Consider the following 18638-nt stretch of genomic DNA (forward strand, 5'->3'; position numbering starts at 1 on the left):
TTCTCTATACAGTCTTTTTCACTGATAGTGGCAGGGTCCGCCATTCCCATGCCGGGTTCAAACTGCCTTCCTTCAGTTTTCTACTAGCGACTCCTTTAGACTTAACTCTCTGGTGGGTTTTTAGTAGGATTGCTTTGGTGTAACCTCCTTTTGAAAGAGCTCCAGCCCAGCGCAGGGGTCATAAGGTGCAGAGTCATCTTAAACAAACACTCACATGCTCCACATTCAGTAAGTGTCATCATTCATCACACAGCCTACAGGTGTTTCCTCCATGAAACAAACCCGCCTGGAATCTGGCGCCTCTGAAGTCATCCAGAAGCTGCTCCACCCGCCTGAGTGGCCCCTGTTTACAAATAAAACCTGCCAGGCTATCTAATTCATCTCATTAAGTCATTTAATGTGTCATCTGAGAGGTTTGATAATGTGCGTGTCCGTGTGCCACTAAACATCCGTCACTGTCAAAAGGAAACACAATCATTACAGGCTTGCATCGGCATGTTCATTTTATCATTTGAAGATCTGCTCACTGACTTGTTTACTGTAGATTTAAGGTTACAATTACATTATATATTATACAATTACACAAAACCAAAAACTGCTTCCTGTCCCAGTTTGCTTTTTCTCACTTTTTCTTTAGCAATCGGGAGGACATGACAGAGAAACTGACACAAATACATAAAGCTGCAAACGCATCGATCCAATCTGCATTGTACCATAGGAGTTTGAAATTAAGCTCTTCTCAACTTTTTTTTAGCTCTTTATATTTACCTCCATGTTCGGCACCATTACCAGAAGACAAGTTTACAGCCTAACAATTTTGATGACGAATACATATTTGAAATGACGGCGAGGTCACAGGGTCACGGTATGAGGATGAAGAGTCATCTTTACAGATATTTAAAGGGCGTGGTGGTGACAGCTGTGTCCAGCAATTCTGTCTGATTAGCAGCACATAAGGTCATCAAACTACGTGAACCAATAATGATGACCAAGTGTTTGCGTGATTAAAATTTGTACCGCATCAAACACCTGGTCACACCGGCATCTGAAATGACAAAATGTGTTATCAGTGGATTAATAATAAAATAATAAGCAACTCGTAGAGCTATTAATTAGAACGGGCATGTTTTGGATCACTAGGGTGTAAGCTGTTACTCTGTCAACTTCACCAACTAAACCTGCGAGCATTACCTCACTAAGCCTTTAACTTTAACACTCTATACAGGAAGACAAGCGGCAATGAATACATTTAGTTTTACCGTTTGCTGGTGTAACAAGCCCTTTATTGATACAAAGTAAAGCTAGTACAAAGCTGCATTCTTTTCATAATGGAGATATCATATTTGGGAGTTTCCAACCTGTAAATACTGTTCATGGCAACATTTAAGTACGTACGACAGGAAAAGTCAGACTTTCTGAAAGCCTCCACATCGCTTAATAATATGGAAAATCCTAAGGAACCAACAAAAAAAACCAGGGACTACATATGTCTGTCTATCATAAGTATTTAGTGCTGTTTATTGTTAATTGGCATTAGTTTTAACTCTCACACGACCTACTTGACCATCTTGAGTTTTCATCACATCCAGTCCAGACAAGAGGCCCGATCAGGAACAAGTGGAAACACCTGTGTAGGTTTACCAAAGGGCTATTTTACTTTAGTTTAGTTGTTTAGGGCTTTTAAATACAACAAATAAGTTTGGAGCACAAAAAAAGTGTTGTTCGGTGTCTGTAACCTGTAAAAATCCATCACTCTAAACTCTGTTTCAGTTTATTTCATTCTGCCTTTCCACTGTCCTTAGATTAGGTGGAAAACTTAATCAACGACTTCTTTCACACTCCAGAGAAAATGTGCTTTTGGAAAATGAATCGAGTTTGTTCAGCCTCAACACCTCAGAACACTGTGAGAGTTTACTCTGTCAAGCATGTATGTGCGTGCGTTGAGACGTCATTCTTTTATTAAGACAACAATATTATCTTGATCTTTACAAAGACAGGACAGCTGAATCCATGAAGGATTAGCTGTGTCTCCGTAAATCTTGAAACAATACAAAGAAAACCCCAGTGGTGCAGTTTCAAATCTTATCTTTGCATCATGTAAATAAACTCAGAGTCAAACAATGCAGTCATCTCTGTCAGTGGGTGATGGTCAATGATGTTGACATTGCTTTTGAGTCCGGACTGTGAGGCACAAAGCCGGAAAAGAAAAACTCAATGACCACAAAACAATCACAGTATCATTACGTGCTCCTCCTAAACAAACAAACGGCAAGATATCAGGCAATATTTATTCCATCTGAAACTGTCCAGGAAGCGAAACAAGAGGGTTTTTTTGTTTCTTCTGAGAGGCAAAACAACAGGGTTTAGAGACACAAACAGAGTAGACAATAGTTCAGTGTGTGTTGAGGCGCAGTGCAGTTGCCCTCAAGGATGACTTTTTACAACGCCTCCATGGCCAGCGTCTTGGGGGCAGGAAGGATATTAAAGCTTTTTCCCAGAGTTGACAGAAGAATACAGGGAAGTGGGTTGACCCAGCGGTTTTGACCAAAAGCGGTGCAGGAAGTGCGAGAGTGCCATGCTTCCACACATGGCTGCACTGTTGTGACGGGTGAACTGTGGCAAGGCACAAAGCACTGCGGCCCAACTGTGGCTTTTCAAAGTGTATGTCAATTTATGACATTTTATTAAAGTTATTTTCTGCTTGTATTGTAAATTTGAAACTACTAAATTCCTACTTTGGGATTTTGAACCATGTGCAATGCAGGGCCAACCATCAGCAGGTTTTCACTCTACCAATCACCTCAGCAGGTGACTTCACTGACAAATTCACCCCTTCACCTGAGAGGAATCAGGGAAATCAGCTGTTGAAGTATTTGGTTGGAATAACAAACTGCAGACTGTTGTCCCTCTATGGCAACATGTTTGCCATGTTTCTGTTATATGAAATCTGATTAAAATGCTGCATTATAATGAGGGCAGTAGCTGTAGTCAGGGAGCAGCTTATTCATCCATCATCAGACATGGATAATAATGAGACTCCCAACACTTATTAAACATGAAATATCAGCTTCATGATTTGCCATATTATCATGTCAGTCTAACCCCACACTGCACACACCAGCGCACAGACTTTCACAACTTTACACTACATTGCATTGACAACTGCCATCAGATACAACCATTAATTGAAAGAAACAAGCATTCCATGTGTGTCCTGCGCCTCTACGGTGTCGTCCATAAATTAAGAATATAGAGTTCTATATTCTTACAATTGAGTTTTAACCTAATTACTGATCTCTACTATAGAGGATGGAGAACCTGCTCATAGAGGCTCTTCAAAGGAGAGTTCACCTGTTTAGATTGACATAAATCTACCCTGTCTCCAACTAAATTACGTTCCCATACTTCTAAACTGCATTCTCAATTACGTGAAATTATATTTTCTACCAGATTACGGTAAAAGTTTTAAACAGCTTTAAACATTTGGTTAACATTGTAAATGAAAAGAAAACATAAACACAACAAAACTTCTCGGTTAGGTTTGGTAAAGACGTCATGGTTTGGCTTAAAACGACCTAGCCTAGCTTAAATAATGTAACAAACGTTACTTTTTTAAACTACGGATGTGAATTCAAATAAGTAAAAGTTGACTTTTGGTTTCACACGGGACACTAACAGTAGTCTCATGGGTGAAAGTCCTGTGTTGGTTTGATCCATCCACCACACCGACCTCCTCCCGTTGAGGACCTCCAAGGACTATGATTATAACTGTGTGACTTTAATTTGTATGAGACAGGGCTGATACCCCAACATGCCTTTCTCACATTAGACATTTTGACACGTCACAGGAAAAACAGATGTAAATAATAAAATGAAGGATTTCTGAGTTCCACTTAGCTCAGTTTCAGGGTCCTGGTATAGTACATGCTGAATCACTGTCACGCTGTCTTATTAGGTTAATGCCAGTGAAGTGTTTGAAAAGAAGCTGTATGAGGGCTGCCATGCTGACTCCCGTGTACTGTATGTTTTTTGCCTGACGAAATCAAATCTGACTGCAGTTTAACTGGGAAACTTGAGGGATCGTAAATGTTATTAGATACACCTGTGCTTTTTCTTATCACAAGTCAAAATATCTATTACAAAAAAGACCAATATCAAATTAAAAAAAGAGTCCTCTCTGCAGAATCAAAGTGGCCAGTTCTTTATTTATATACTGTACTTTACTTTTTTTCCGTGTTTGCTTTGGCATGATGAACCCTGCTACTTATCGCTTGTCATTAAAGTGAAACATTAAACACAGTGTTCTGTCTCAGTAATACACCGTGTATGGAGAAAACCCATTCGTATACATGTTTAAACGGCTGCTGCTGTTTTCCCAGTGCCTTCCATGAATTTACTCCTCTGTTCTGTTGTCTTGATCCCAGCATGCACACACACACACACACACACACACACACACAGACACACACACACACACACACACACACACACACAGACATGTTTTCAAATGGTTCTATTTTTGATGCAATGTACACAGTGTGACTCATCACTCCAGGGGTCAAGTGGTATGTTTTGCTTTTATAGCTAATGATAAATGTCTTATGTTTGTGTGTGTAGAGGCCCAGACGTAGGGGAAGGAACACTCTTCACACACAAGACCGAAATACATACTGTACATGTACACAAATGGTGGTCTTCTACATTTGCGAGGACATTGTATTGACTTGAATTCATTTTGCGGGGCTGAAACACCGCATGCCCAGCTCCACAGAGCCTCTGTCAATGACTAAAAGTTACCATGACAACCATAGAAAATTTCCTTCAGTTCTCACAAGTAGCTAAACCAGACCACACACACACACACACACACACACACACACACACACACACACACACACACACACACACACACACACACACACACACACACACACACCCCAACACCACACACACTTTCCCACAGTAAAAATCTCTGAAGCACATGACCCAAACAGGACATCCTCCCAATCTTTCACCCTCTTCAGTTCCCACTATGCTCCTCCACCCCCTCCATAAACCACCCTTTCCCACTTTTTTACTATTTTTTTTTTCTTTTTGAACGGGCCAACATGTGCTTTCTTAGCATCAGTCAGATTTGTACAACAGAGAACGAGGAAACTGATTGATGTAATAAATCCACCATGAAAAGAACAATAATCCTTTTTTTCTTAAATTCATTGATTTCCTGTGAAAGACATTTGAAAATTAATTCTGATGGAAATTTCAGCATCAGATAAAGTAACAGTTAAGTCATTTCTTTGAACAACTTCTTCTGTCAACTTTTAATTCACTCATTGACTTTTCAAATATATCCATGTCTCCTAGGAAACGGCAACGTGTCCTACATGTTGTCAGGTTTAGGATTCTGAAATGCCTAAGCCTGCATTAGCGGATTTTTCACAACTTGGAAGGAGTGAGAAAAAAACTGTAAACACAGCTTAAGTTCACTATAAAAGTCTCCTTTTTTATGTTGATGAAAAATGTGATCCAGGTGGTATTACATTGCCTACAAAATAAAAAAAATAAAACGTTGCGTATTAGTTGTATATGAACACAACTTTTAGGAAACAGGGCTGCCAAATTACAAAACCACTGCTCCAGTGTTTTAAGCTACTGCAGCCGCCTTCCTTGATTCTCCATCTTTATTTCATCATCCCCAGTGCTTGTCCTCCTCACCCAATGACATTTTCGCTATCACTCTCTAATCCTCTTTTTCTGCTTTCACCTTTCTCATATATTTCTCCTCCTCTCTCCTTTTCCCCAGTGACCCCTCTGCCTTATTTTGATTGACTCCCCCTGTTGCTGGCCAGATCACCGCACAGCTGGACTCTGTCACACACACTTAGACACTAACACAGTCTATATCTCTCTTTCTCACTCTCACACACACACACACACACACACACACACACACACACACACACACACACACACTTGGCTGAAACAAAACAGCTCAATCCAAGAGGGCATTACTAAATTAATGTGTGCCACGTTATAAGCCCAGACATTTTTGCAGTAGTGTTTGTGAGTGTCCAAATCCACAGGCTGGGGCCAGTTTTGCACACCTTTTGCAATCTCACATTATTTTTCCAATAACAGCATCAACACGGTCATCTGGCTCTATTTCAGTTATTATTGATTTTTTGCAACATCTCTCCTTTGAGTATGTTGCTTAGCATTTCTTTACTGTTCAATGACTATGTGTATGACCGGTTATAGTGTCACACGTTCTTCTGTTTCCAGGATTGTTTCTCATTAGTCTCACTGATAAGATGCCGATGGAGAAATCAGTTTGACACTTTAACTACTGACACTCTCTGCTCTGCAACAACCCAAAACAAATATCTTTTTGTTGTTTTCTTTTTGAGTGCAGAAGTTTGTTTTCTTCATAGTTCAACATAACTGGGGTCTAAACCTGCATGTGTGTAGTTGCAAAAACCCAATTCCTACATCTTTATCTGTAAAACTCCACAAGATGGAATGAGATGAAAGATAAGATGAAATTTTAATGATTCCCATAAAAAAAATAATTTAAAAACTGGGTCATTGCCGCAGTTAGAATCGAATGTGTATACTGTGGAGAGAACACAATGAAGATAAAGATGCAGGCTGATGCTGACTTCCTGTCAGTTTGAGCGAAATCTTATTAAGTTCTCTTTCTGACAGATTTACAGGCTGCCAGATGTTTGCAGTTTCCACACTTTGTTGCTTCTTCGCTATGTTGATGTGACACAGTAATCATTCAGCTGGCAATATTTCCCATTTAGCAGAGGCTTCTCTAGAAGCTGCTGGGTATGAATTTAGTATAAGATCCTCTGGTGCATGGGAATGATGGGAAACTAGTGCAAATATGCATCAGTGACTCGTCACATGACTTTATATAGCAGACACACCAGAATGCATTGTTAACATTTGCTATTAAATTCACTGCCAGACTTTTTGTCAAATCTTCATGCGAGAAGACCAGCTCATTGAAATGAAAGATAAGATAAGCAAAACTTACTTTTCTCAGTATTATATACTTACTCTGTGAAATGATCTAGTATGTAACAGAGGAAACACTTTCAGATTTCAGAAAATATGCCTATTTGCTTTCTTGTTCAGAGATAGATGAGAAGAGAAGATTGATACCACTCTATGTTTTGATGCTAAATATGACAGCTAATTAGCTTAGCTAAGAATAAAAACATGAAGTGAGGACGAAAAAGGTAGCCGGTCTCTGTCTAAAGGTGACAAAATCAACCAGCACCTCTTAAGCTCAATAATAAGCGTGTTTCATTTGTTTAATCCCCACAAAAACTCACAATGAAGGCCGTATACATACAGGGGGAATTAGGATTAACTGATTAATTGATTGTGATTGGATGTTAGCTGTGGCCGTGTCACGCCGCTAGTTGGAGTATGGAGAAGTGTAAAGTTTCGTGCTATATCAATTAATAGTAGTATATGTATTTGCAATGTTATTGTTGGTAGATCTAGTTTTATTCACAGCAGACCTACCATGTGCCAGATGAAGTTCCATATCTCCATCCAAACCCAATGAAACAGAAGTTTAATCCCGTCCATATTCAACGGATAAACCAAAGAAATCAATAGGTGGGATTAAGCGTTCAACATTGGCTGCAGACAGCAACTCCTCCGGTAGTTCGAACCAAGACGGAAAACTTTATTACTCCTCTTGACCTTGACAAAGGCAGCACTTACCAGATTCACTTCTTCCGGTCTTTCCTTTCACAATGAAATCCCTAGACATGTACACTGCGTAACTCTTTACCAGAAGGAACGCAAATTCCTTCTGAGCATTCCACTAAAAAGCAAACTCAATGGAAAAGCTTACAGTAGTTTAGGCTATACATCAATTGACCTGATATACAGACGCTGCTGTGGGCCAATAGGATCCTGGCAGTGGGTCCTCTCACAGCATCAATCTATTCAAATCCTTCATTGAAACTGTTGCAAATTTGCAATTTGCATCGCTATCGGTATGAACAGTTTTGAGGAAAATCATTCGCAGGCGAATATTATATTATGAGAAATACGTGAATAAGTTCATGGATGATGTACAATTTGTCCGTAGGCAGTGTTTTATGTTTTAAGTGTATCTTTGAGCTATTTGTAACCCCAGAAGTCAGTTTCACTTTTCCGGTGACGTGTTTGGGCCTTGTTGTATTCTGGGTGTTGCATCCTGCTGCTGCGAGTACAAAAGTGGATTCAAAGAGACCTTTTTCTAAAAGGAGGTGCGTCTTCCTGTTTACATCTATTTTCGTACTTATACACGCGTGCGCACATGTTTATATTTTTCAGTTTGAAACCTATACTTGCTTACTGGCATTAACATAAGACGCACATTCCTTGAATGCAAACAGCTGCTTACTAATACAAACATCTGGACAGATTGATTGTGTGAATATTCCACGCTGCATAATATGGTCTTCCTTATGTTTTTGCCTACTGTGTGACTTCCCACAATGCACCAGTAAACCAGCTAAACTGTCTCTAAACAGGATCTCCTGGGACATCATCAGTCTCTGCATCTCCTGTTGCATGAAGCTTTTTTTCATCTGCATCTAGGCAAAGCATGAAACCCACTGTGGTATGCAGGACTGGTTTGATTTATTAGCATGCCACTAAATGAGTCATTCATTCACATCATACACTTAGACACAGTGGCTCGTCCAGCCCCAGAGACTGGATCAGAAGCAGGAGACAGAAATAGTGTCTGAGGGATGAGAAGGAGTCAGATGAGTCACGCTGAACCCAAGAAAATAATCCCAACACACCACATGAGGATGCAGCTTGAAGCACTTTTTCTTTTCTTTTTGAGGAAAAAAACTCAGCTTGAAGAATATTGCTTCACTTTTTGTTACGTAAAGCCATGGCAAAGGATGGGGTTAACAAAATAAAAGTAGATAAAAGCAGAGAATAAAAGCCCTGGAGATACATGTTTGATATTTTTAATCAATGCACTCTTTCATTTTACAGCACAAATGTGTGTTTGTTCAGATTGTATTGCCAGGAGAGGAAGGACAGAAAGAAGGCCATTGTAAGACATAAAGAAAGAAAAGAGGGAACATTGTGATCTGTACTTATTTTACTTGCTATAGATACATATAATAATACAATCTTTTCATATCAACGATTTTACCGTTTCAACAGTTATTTTGTCATAGTGGATATTTAGAGTGTGTTTTCCTGTTTGGTGTGATAAGAAGACTGAGCCTACAGCCATGCTAGCAGTGCTATGAGGTTGTATTGATGCTTTGAGCTAAATGAGAAAAGTCAGCATGCCAGCACGCTCACAACATGCTGATGATAAGCAGGCATAATCTTTACCAGCCTGATCATAAACAAAAAAAAACATGAAATGACCACAACCTCTGACATGGTGCCGACACGTAATTTGAACCACGTACGGTGTTCAAATTATTATTGTGAAATTACATTTGTGATGTGTTTATGTACTTATTTTAAAGCCAACCATGATGTTCTTCCTAAACTGTTAGTTTTGAAGCCTAAACCCACAATGTTACATCATTTCCGTGGCGGGCAGCACATAATGTCACACATTACTGTACGTTCCACTGCCAGGTAATGTGCAGTAAAGAGGTCATGGTCATGTCACATATTTCTGTGAGATCATGTTGATCTCTGTTCATCATTTTTTGTCTAGCATTTCAGCATGCTAACATATGTTAATCAGAACAAAGGATCAAACCAGCTGAAAGGTAGACCTGATGATGGTGCTAGTGGAGTCAGTAGGTTGTCCTCTGGGAATATCTCTGCAAAATTTGACCAATCCATCCAATAGTTGGTAAGATATTTTAATCGCAACAAAAATGTTATATATATATATATATATATATATATATATATATATATATATAGAGCCACTCTGAATACATGGCTTTCTTTCTTTGTCCTTATGTTTTCTTTTGATGAAGTTTGAGTTTCACATGCTATACTGTTGTCTATTCAGTAATAACATCATCCATGCTTTCGCAGTCATTCCAACAACAAACTGCTGCTGCTAGAAATGTAAAATACATATCTTTTTTTTTGACACGTTCCTTTCCTTGCAAAGACTGAACCCGAGATCATGCTCTCTAGAGCATCAACTATAAAAGGTTTTATGAAGCGGTTGAAAATTGATTTCTTCCTTTATTAATTCATTTATATACAAAAGCTGTGTTGTATTACTCTTCGACTGGATTCACAAGGAATACATATTCAGACTTGTGAATGGTTTTGTACCAGGGAAGTGACGCTATTCTCCTTGAGATTCACATGAACCACAAAGTGAATCAGTCAGTGAATGAAGGGAAGTTTTGTAGTTGTATGTCAGAGGAGTTAAAAGGAATGCAGATGAACTACCATTACCCTCCTATAAAAAAGCCTCATATGCAACTAGAGCTGTATCAAAGTGAGACGGTCACTATGAGATGGTAACGTTTATATAAAAAGAAAACAGTTGAATTTGAATAGAACAGTCTGACTCTTACGTATATTAAGTCGTGGAGTTTGACTGCGTCCAATCATAAAACGTTACAATCATTCTACTCTTTGATGGTATGCGTAACTCTTGCATTACCTTTGGCAACACATAAGGCTTGATGCAAGTGTCAGTGTGTATGTGTGCGTTCTCATGAGTTATAATCAACATGTCACCTGCAGCCTGCAGGCTTTTAATTTAATATCCTGATAAAGGCTGTGAGGGCTGCTCTGTGAGTCAGTCTGCTATGCATACGATGTGTTACATCAGAATAGGTTGTATTGACCTAACTAGAGGTAACACACATAAACACAAACACAAAGAGTGATATTAGCAATGTGGTGTGATTCACATGAGAGCAGGTAGGATATCCGCTGGAGGTGTGGCTTTGTCTCCTGCAGACCCCCTCACCCCTCGGGGGAATCTGCCTGCTGCCAAGTCTTTGTATTGAGGCGTCAACACCAGGGAGAGGAGAAACAGTCGAGCGTCACAGAGGGTGAAGCAGTTGAAGGTGAAGCTGTCCCTCCAGGATATCACAAATGCCAGTGCAAACATTGAAATCCAAGGCATTCCTGCAGCATTCGTATGCATGTTGCAATATATGTTGTTGTTTTTTGCATGAAAAGACAACGGGATGTTTGCTGATTTGTATGTTGCTGTTTTATTGTTGTTTTTTTACAGCAGGTGAAGGAGGATTTAATATATCACTTTTCTATTTGCATGCACAAGCCTAATACTTGAATATGAAAGGTTGCAGAAATCACTGATTAGGTGTTTTAAGTTTTTAGGGAAACATGATTTTTGCAAATTGATTTAATAGATCCGTTACACCATTCAGTATGTGTTTGGAGAAAAACAGCGTAACAACAAACTAAGGGACCTGTCAACAGAAAAAAAGTGGGTGATATAAAAAGTAGTATATATAAAATTGGGATCCTTTTTAAAGGTCAGACTATATTTAATACAACTTGAAATGTGGTGCAAAAAAACGAATGATTTATGCCTGCCAATGACTTGCAGCAATTTCTATATAGTATCGTCGTCACTCAAATGATTTGTGTGGTTGCAATATTTCAAATCAAATTTCTTCAAAAATTCAACTCATATTCTGTCGTGAGAACCAAGGCCACAGTGAATGAAATGTGACAGGAGCAAAAAATGCCCCAAAACTGCTTGGGGTTCAGACGATTAAAAAGATATGAATAACACATGACACAAAGTATATTTTCAGCCATGGGATTGACAGCCAGACAACAATCATTAAGTGCCGTTAAGTTGCCATGGCGACCAGCCAGCATCCCACTGGATCTTGGACTTAGTGACATGCAAGACACTTGATAGTGGGCTGTGAGGTTTTGCATTTAAAGAGACTTTGAGGCGATACTGTGAGAATGTGCCCCGATGCTGAGATTGCTGTGAATCCACAGGAGAGGATCTGCCATCGTCAGAAAATGTAGAGACATTTGTGTGCATGCTCTTGTGTGGTGCTGCAGGTATCAGACATTATACGCTCATATATACATGCAAAGTAATCCGTGACATTTTACAATGTAAGTGTATAGGGAGAAGTCTATATGGGCCCATTGGCATCACATAACAAACCCAGAAGTTAAAGTTACACGGTTTGGCCACTACCAAAATTTGCTTCAAAACCCGACGCACGTCCTCAAGGCTTGATCGAGCCTGACTTCCTCCCTACGCAGAGTTTGTCGCTCTTACTTACTGGTTCACAATTGGATTACTGATTTCGTGGGATCTATGAACTCTAGTGCATTTCACTCTAGAGCAGGTATACAGTAGCTACGGTGCATGAGAACACTAATGCGTACCTCTCAACACTAAAGCGCTGCCTATTAATAATCAAAGCAAAGTGTAAGAAAGGAGCCAATGATATATGAGGAGAAGTGGAGCATGTCTTCACAGATGATGTTATGGACCATTATGGATGATCGTTGCTGGCAGTGTGCCATGTCCTTATTTCTTATTACATCCAGACTCTCCCTCCCTTGTCTTCACTGTCTAGATGCTTCAAGAGAGGCTAATTGTCTTTTCTGCAATAGAGAAAGACAAACCAGGACAGAAAAAAAGAGACTCAATGGTTCTTTATTCTATCAGGTGTGTCTGTGCCACATATTTTACCACTGAACACGAACTGAAAGCTAAATGGCTTTAAAGTGTTTGACAGAAATAACTTATTTTACCTTCTGACACTGTGAAGGCTGGCAAGCAGTTTAAATTAATGAGCAAACACAGAGCGTAACAACACTTTACCTTTCTGTTCCTTCATTTGCCCTTAAAGAACAAGTCATTGGTTCATGTTTCATACCGAGATCTAAAAGGAAAAGCCAGATGTAGATCCTACATAGACTACAATAGAAAAAAGAAGAAAAGAGAAGAAATAAAATGTAGAAATAAGAAATTTGAAAAAGGTATTTTAAGTATTTTGGGTTTGCCTTCAATCACATTCAGATAATTACGAGTCTTGAAACTTAGCGCTTCTGTAAATGTCTGGGTAACACCTTATAATAACTACACACTATGAAGCATTAGTTAAGTATGAGTAAACACTTAAATCATCATTTATAAAGCATTGTACCTACATTAACACTCATTAGTATGCAATTTATTTATAAATTTGTAAATTTATACATTTGTAAATTAAGTATTATATATATATATTACAAACTAATTATTAAGGAGTTGTAGATGATTAATAACATCCTTTATAAAGTGCTAGTAAATGATTAAGAACTTATTTAGATGTACATTATTCATGCATTTATATATATAATGATTTAGATATGCACTAATGGTAATCTGTTTGCTTTGTTTTTTTACATGAATGAATGACTAAGAGGTTTATATTAATACGAGTATATTGTTTGCATCTCGTAATAAATATTGATATATTCTTTATCACTTTGTGTTGTGTCTTTTTGTCTTTTCTGTTCTGCAAAGTGTTACCTCTGTTGTCTAATCAGTATGTATTTTGTGTCTTTTTGTGGCTATGATACCGCAATTTACTTTCGGAGCATGAATACATCAGAGTCATAATTTAACACAGTCCTTTTGTTCTCTAATGAGTTTTTGAGAGGTGTTTGCGATTTTGTGAACACAAATGTTCCACTCTTCCCGTGCTTCCAAACAGCTGTGATTTTGTCTGTCCTGAGCTTCAGGACGTGCAATGAAAAAAACCACCTTGTGATGCCAAGAGGAGGGTTAATCAAGCCTTCAGAAGCTCCTTTAATGTCAGTTAGCTCCCTGCTGTGCAGCCGTTTTTAGCCTCGTTTAAAATTTAAATTTGAAGATGTGCATAAACGATGAGCTGTGACACGAGGATCACGAGGCAGCACACTCAACCCCACACAACAGCTCTCATTATAACAGCTCAGTCAGATGCTCTTTTCACAGAGGGGTTTATTTGATGCAGCTGCACTAAAATGTTTATTTCTAAGAAATTTCAGCGCCATAATTTGCTGTCACAGCACCGGCTGAACACGACAGTGGCCCTGAAGTTTTCAACAATGACACAAGATGGGACAATATTTCTTGACCTCGCTTTGCCTTTCACATCGTAAGACATCAGTCACTGCAGACTGTTTTTATGGACAGAATTTAGCATAAAATCCTCTTCATCTTGATGTTGGGAACAGGAAATAAGAGTGGAAAATTACGGTTGAGGGCCAACAATATGCTGTAGTAGGATAAACAAAGCTTCTGTTTACCAGCATTGGCTTTTTCCGTCCAAGTGAGTAATGATGTCTGAAGGCATGACGCAGATTCAAGGGTCAAAACCGCCGCTGACCCCGTGTTGGTGACACTGTCATGTTTATCTTTTATCCTTGTTTTAATGTTTGTTTATCATTTTACAACTCAACAAGCTGGGAGTGAATTGTAAACACTCTGGGTTCACACTGCTGGAGTTGTCTTTTCACTTCCACTACAGCTTCACGGAAATGTGGAAAAATTACAGTATTTCTTCATCTTTCTGCTATTACCCAATCAAAATTGCTAGCATATTAATCAGTTATATAATAATGATTATTTCTTCTAAAAGTGACTACTGTACCTGCTGCTGCAGCCCTGTCGCCAGGAACAGATACGTTGAATGTCAACATTTTTATTTACCGTTTTTGAAAGTTATGTGTTATAATCGTATAATCAGTAAAGTAAAGAGTTTATGTCAAGTGAGAAAGTCCACTACGGACGGGTGGATGAAACAAAAGTCAACGTTGACACAGCAGTAGTTATATTGTTAACCGAGTACCTTTGTTGTCCGTCTAACCCTAACCAATCGTTTCACAACATTAACAACGTGTCATTGTGTCTTTCTTCAAGCGTTATTTGAGGCTGATGTGAAATTGATTTAAGAAACGTGTTATTGGTTCAGAAACACCGACATTCAACATATCCATCGTTTGCAGAAACGTACAATGGCAAAAAACATTCTGGTGACTTGGTTGGCTGTGAACAGACTGAATGAAGACCTTCAACTTGAATTCAGTAGTTGCTCATTCCAGTGCCTAACTGGGACAAAAAAGTTCAATTTCAATCAATTTAAATCCCTCTGTAGTCAACATTAGGAGGAATTTGTAACACACCTTATTGTTTTTAGATGCTGTAAAGTCATCATGGATATCACGTGACTCAAGACTCCGGCTCTTTGTTCTCTCAAATGACAGCTTTGTTAAGGAGGCTAGCAGAGATGCAGCAGTTTTGGGAAATTTGACTGTTTGTCTCACATTAACAGAGTCAGAAACTAATAAATGCCTCAGGACAGACCTTTTTATGTCTATTTGGTGAATTTGGAAGTTGTCTCAAACAGCAATACTATCTTTGCTCATTTGTTGAGCATCTATGGGATTAAAAAAAAAAAAAAATCATGATCATGATCCCATAGACTTCCAGGAATTGAGCGAAACTAAGCAAGTAGCCTAAGGGGGTTGACGGGGATTTTTTTTCCAAGCTTTGTGGATCTTTTAAGGAATTACTCAGTACGTAGTGTGTGCATAGCGAGAGTGTCGAGAAAGAGAGATGATGGATGCGCAGAGAGCTAACAGCTGTTGACGATCGGAGCTGAGAAGAAATTAACAGTAAAATTGTCGAGTGGTAATAAATGTACTGTGTGGGTTTCATGTTTGTCTCTGAATAAACACTGTCTAAACATTGCAGATGCTCAAAACCCAATTAAAGTTCCTTTGTAAAGTGAAGGTGGTTAGCCCGACGTGAGCATTAATGTCAGCCCTGGAGGCAAAAAGAAGTGTCTCCTGCGCTTCCCCACGGTCAGGAACTGGAAAAAAAAACAATGCAATCAAACAAAATGAGCGGCAATAGCATTTAGCGAGAAGACAACACCAAATGTTTGACAGAAATTTGGTCTGACGACTTTATAAAGAGTCAATTGGAGAAAACAAAAATAGTTTTCTTAGAGGATGAGAGAGAGAGAGGACACGACAGGGCGGGAGAGCAAACCATCGAATGTCAAGTACAGGCAGGCATGTCATGTAGAGATCTTTAGTGCGCTCGCGTTGACTGAATCAAATGCATATGTAGTGGGGAACGCTCCTCAGAGAAGGAAGTGTAGGGTTGTGAACGCAGCCCTCAGGCTAGGCTCCTCCCCCCAATCAGTGCCAGCATTTATAAGGCACCTGTGGTCCTGGCTTCACTCCTTTTAGCCCCTGTCCTGGTGCTGTGGTGGCTCATGGTGAGTTGTAGACAGTTTTGTGATTGTGACTACTTGCCCCATGTGTGAGGTGGTAAGTAGTCACAATCTTAACTTGTATTATTTTGCAGCATGGTGCGCCCTTTTAATCTCTGTTTATCATTTGTAGGTTCACCTGCTGCTGTTTTGCTGCCTCCATTTTGTCTGCTTGTTTAGCCTCCATTTTGCCCGCTACACATGCAATGCTACATTGAACCTGTTTGAACTTTCAGCTATGAAAAGGTCCTCGCATAGCATGTCCATACACTGTCCTAAATTGGATCCTTGAATAGATCCTTATTTAACTGCACACATCTAAGCCCCTCTCTCCCTCTTCTTGGGGAGGATGTTTGGCCTTATCTTGTGTTTGGGCTAAAGGTCCTGTGGAGATGTGTTGTGTAAACACACAGATAATGTAGTTTGGTTTGACCACTGGCCTGCATCCTGCCTGTCTCTGACTAAACTAGAGGAATACAATGGACTCCCATGAATCGTCCTCAGAGGTCCCAAACCGTCTGTCTGGTCCTTTCCTAACATGCATTTCTCATGCTGCTGGCTACCTTTGAAATTGTCACAATGCAACCTCCAGGTCTGAAGAGAGAAGCCAATGCAGAAATGCCTTGAACCTGCATTATTTCTAATGGCCAGCAGGTTGCAACTCTTCTGATAACAGAAGTCTGATTGTATTGAAGTCAAAGGCAAAATTACCCTAATTCTCACTTGATTTCGTACCTCAGTAAACATGTTTATGATCTCAATTACCAGTTTCAAATCATCTCCAATACAGCATGATCATTTAGGAAATTATGATCCCATTTAGAGTAAAATTATTAAAGCAGGGTATGCCTGTCAATCACAAGGTAGCCCTTGACAGCGAATTCGCTAAAATCAGCAAAACGCGTGAGTTTCAATTTTTCAACTCCGACGAAAAAATGGCCTATATATCAGTAGCCTATCAGTGTTGAGACGTTTCTCCTGTCATCATTGACGTCCTGCCGTTGAATCGAGGAAATAAATACTGTAGCCATCTGTCCACCCAGAGCTCTACGATACCGTGTGTGAGAACGAAAAAGACGCTGCCGTATTTACCCGGAGATGTTATTTTGAGTGTTGATGGAGCTGCTACAATGTTAACTTAGCCTGGCACCAATCGATCCGAGCTCCATTGAGAAAACAAGTATTTTAAGTTATTTGTTTGTCTTGCGGAGAGAACTAACGAAACATGAATTCAGACTTTTTACAAATCGTTACGTAGTCATTTCGGCATCCCTATTTGTCAGTTTATTGCAGTTAAATTACAGCCAAATCTGTTTATTTATTTCTGTTTATTTGGAGTAAACCAGCTAGACACAGTGAATACAGCTTGATAAAATTCACGGAGCTCCTCTGGACATGACGGCGTTTAGTTTCCCAGGATATCTGGGACTTCCACAACACGTACACGTAAGCGGAAATGTTATTTTTTTTTTTTCCATGGTTGATTGCGGACAGTTGAACAGCTTCCTGCTTGTTGCATACAAACAAGCAGGAGAGGTCTAAAGTTCAGGATCGTTGTGGTGGGAAGAGTTTTCATTTCACCTACAGCAAACTGTAACACAGATATAACCACCAACTTAAACCCATCTTTTCCTCCTTATAAATACTCTTACTTGTAAATATTTATTGCAACCAGGACTTGCATGTCTCTTATTGGACTTCTTGAGGAGCTGGATTTTGAGACCTGACCGCAAATTCCAAACCTTGTGAGTGCTGCTTGTTTTAGATGTGGCAGCATAACCACCACATCACTGAGTGTTGTGTGGTGTTCAACCTCAGCTGTTCCATGTTTCTGTTTCATTTATTTAACATGCCTCATCTACAATGTCTGAGCTCTGCATGATAAACAAACTGCTCAGTTGTGGCATCAACTTGCAGTAGGCCAATTGCAGTTTTGACTTTTTTTCCACACTTTTTTTTTTTTTTTTTTCTTTTTCCTCTTCTCAACTTGTTTTCCTCGTTTCTCTCCAGTATTTTGATTCCTTTTTTTCTGTAGTGGCTGCATGCTTTCTATTTACCCCTCCAGCATTTCAGAGCCTCTGATCAATGGTGTATGATTGTGATTAATGGGACCTGGGTGTGCAGGCGCCTTCTACACCTATATCAATCTGAGGCGATTACTAGGTGGAGATTGGTTTTATGGGAACTTTACAAAGCAATAAGCCACAATGAAAGGCACTTCAATGTGGGAGATCATGCTGAGGATGAGAGATTGTTTATTTGGGAATGAGTGGTTGAACAGCCTTCTTATCTTCCTGGCACTGGATTGTATTGCCTGACTATAAGGAGGAAAGTAAGTCGTTGGTGATGCTTTGCTCACGGTATTATTGTTTCATGGTATAAAGATAAGCTTTGCAGGATGTAGAGGCCCTT

At 39.4% G+C, this 18638-nt stretch overlaps 1 protein-coding gene across 1 annotated transcript in view; it reads left to right on the forward strand.

Annotated features, from left to right (window-relative positions):
* The window catches only part of LOC137871738 (protein MFI-like), an 85904-nt gene that overhangs the window by 25420 nt on the left and 41846 nt on the right, over positions 1-18638 (forward strand). The window lies entirely within an intron of this gene.

The sequence above is a fragment of the Cebidichthys violaceus genome, unplaced genomic scaffold (genome assembly GCF_023349555.1).
Source record: "Cebidichthys violaceus isolate CVI_PGR_0920_01 unplaced genomic scaffold, fCebVio1.0.p SCAF_15, whole genome shotgun sequence".
Classification (NCBI taxonomy): Eukaryota; Metazoa; Chordata; class Actinopteri; order Perciformes; family Stichaeidae; genus Cebidichthys; species Cebidichthys violaceus.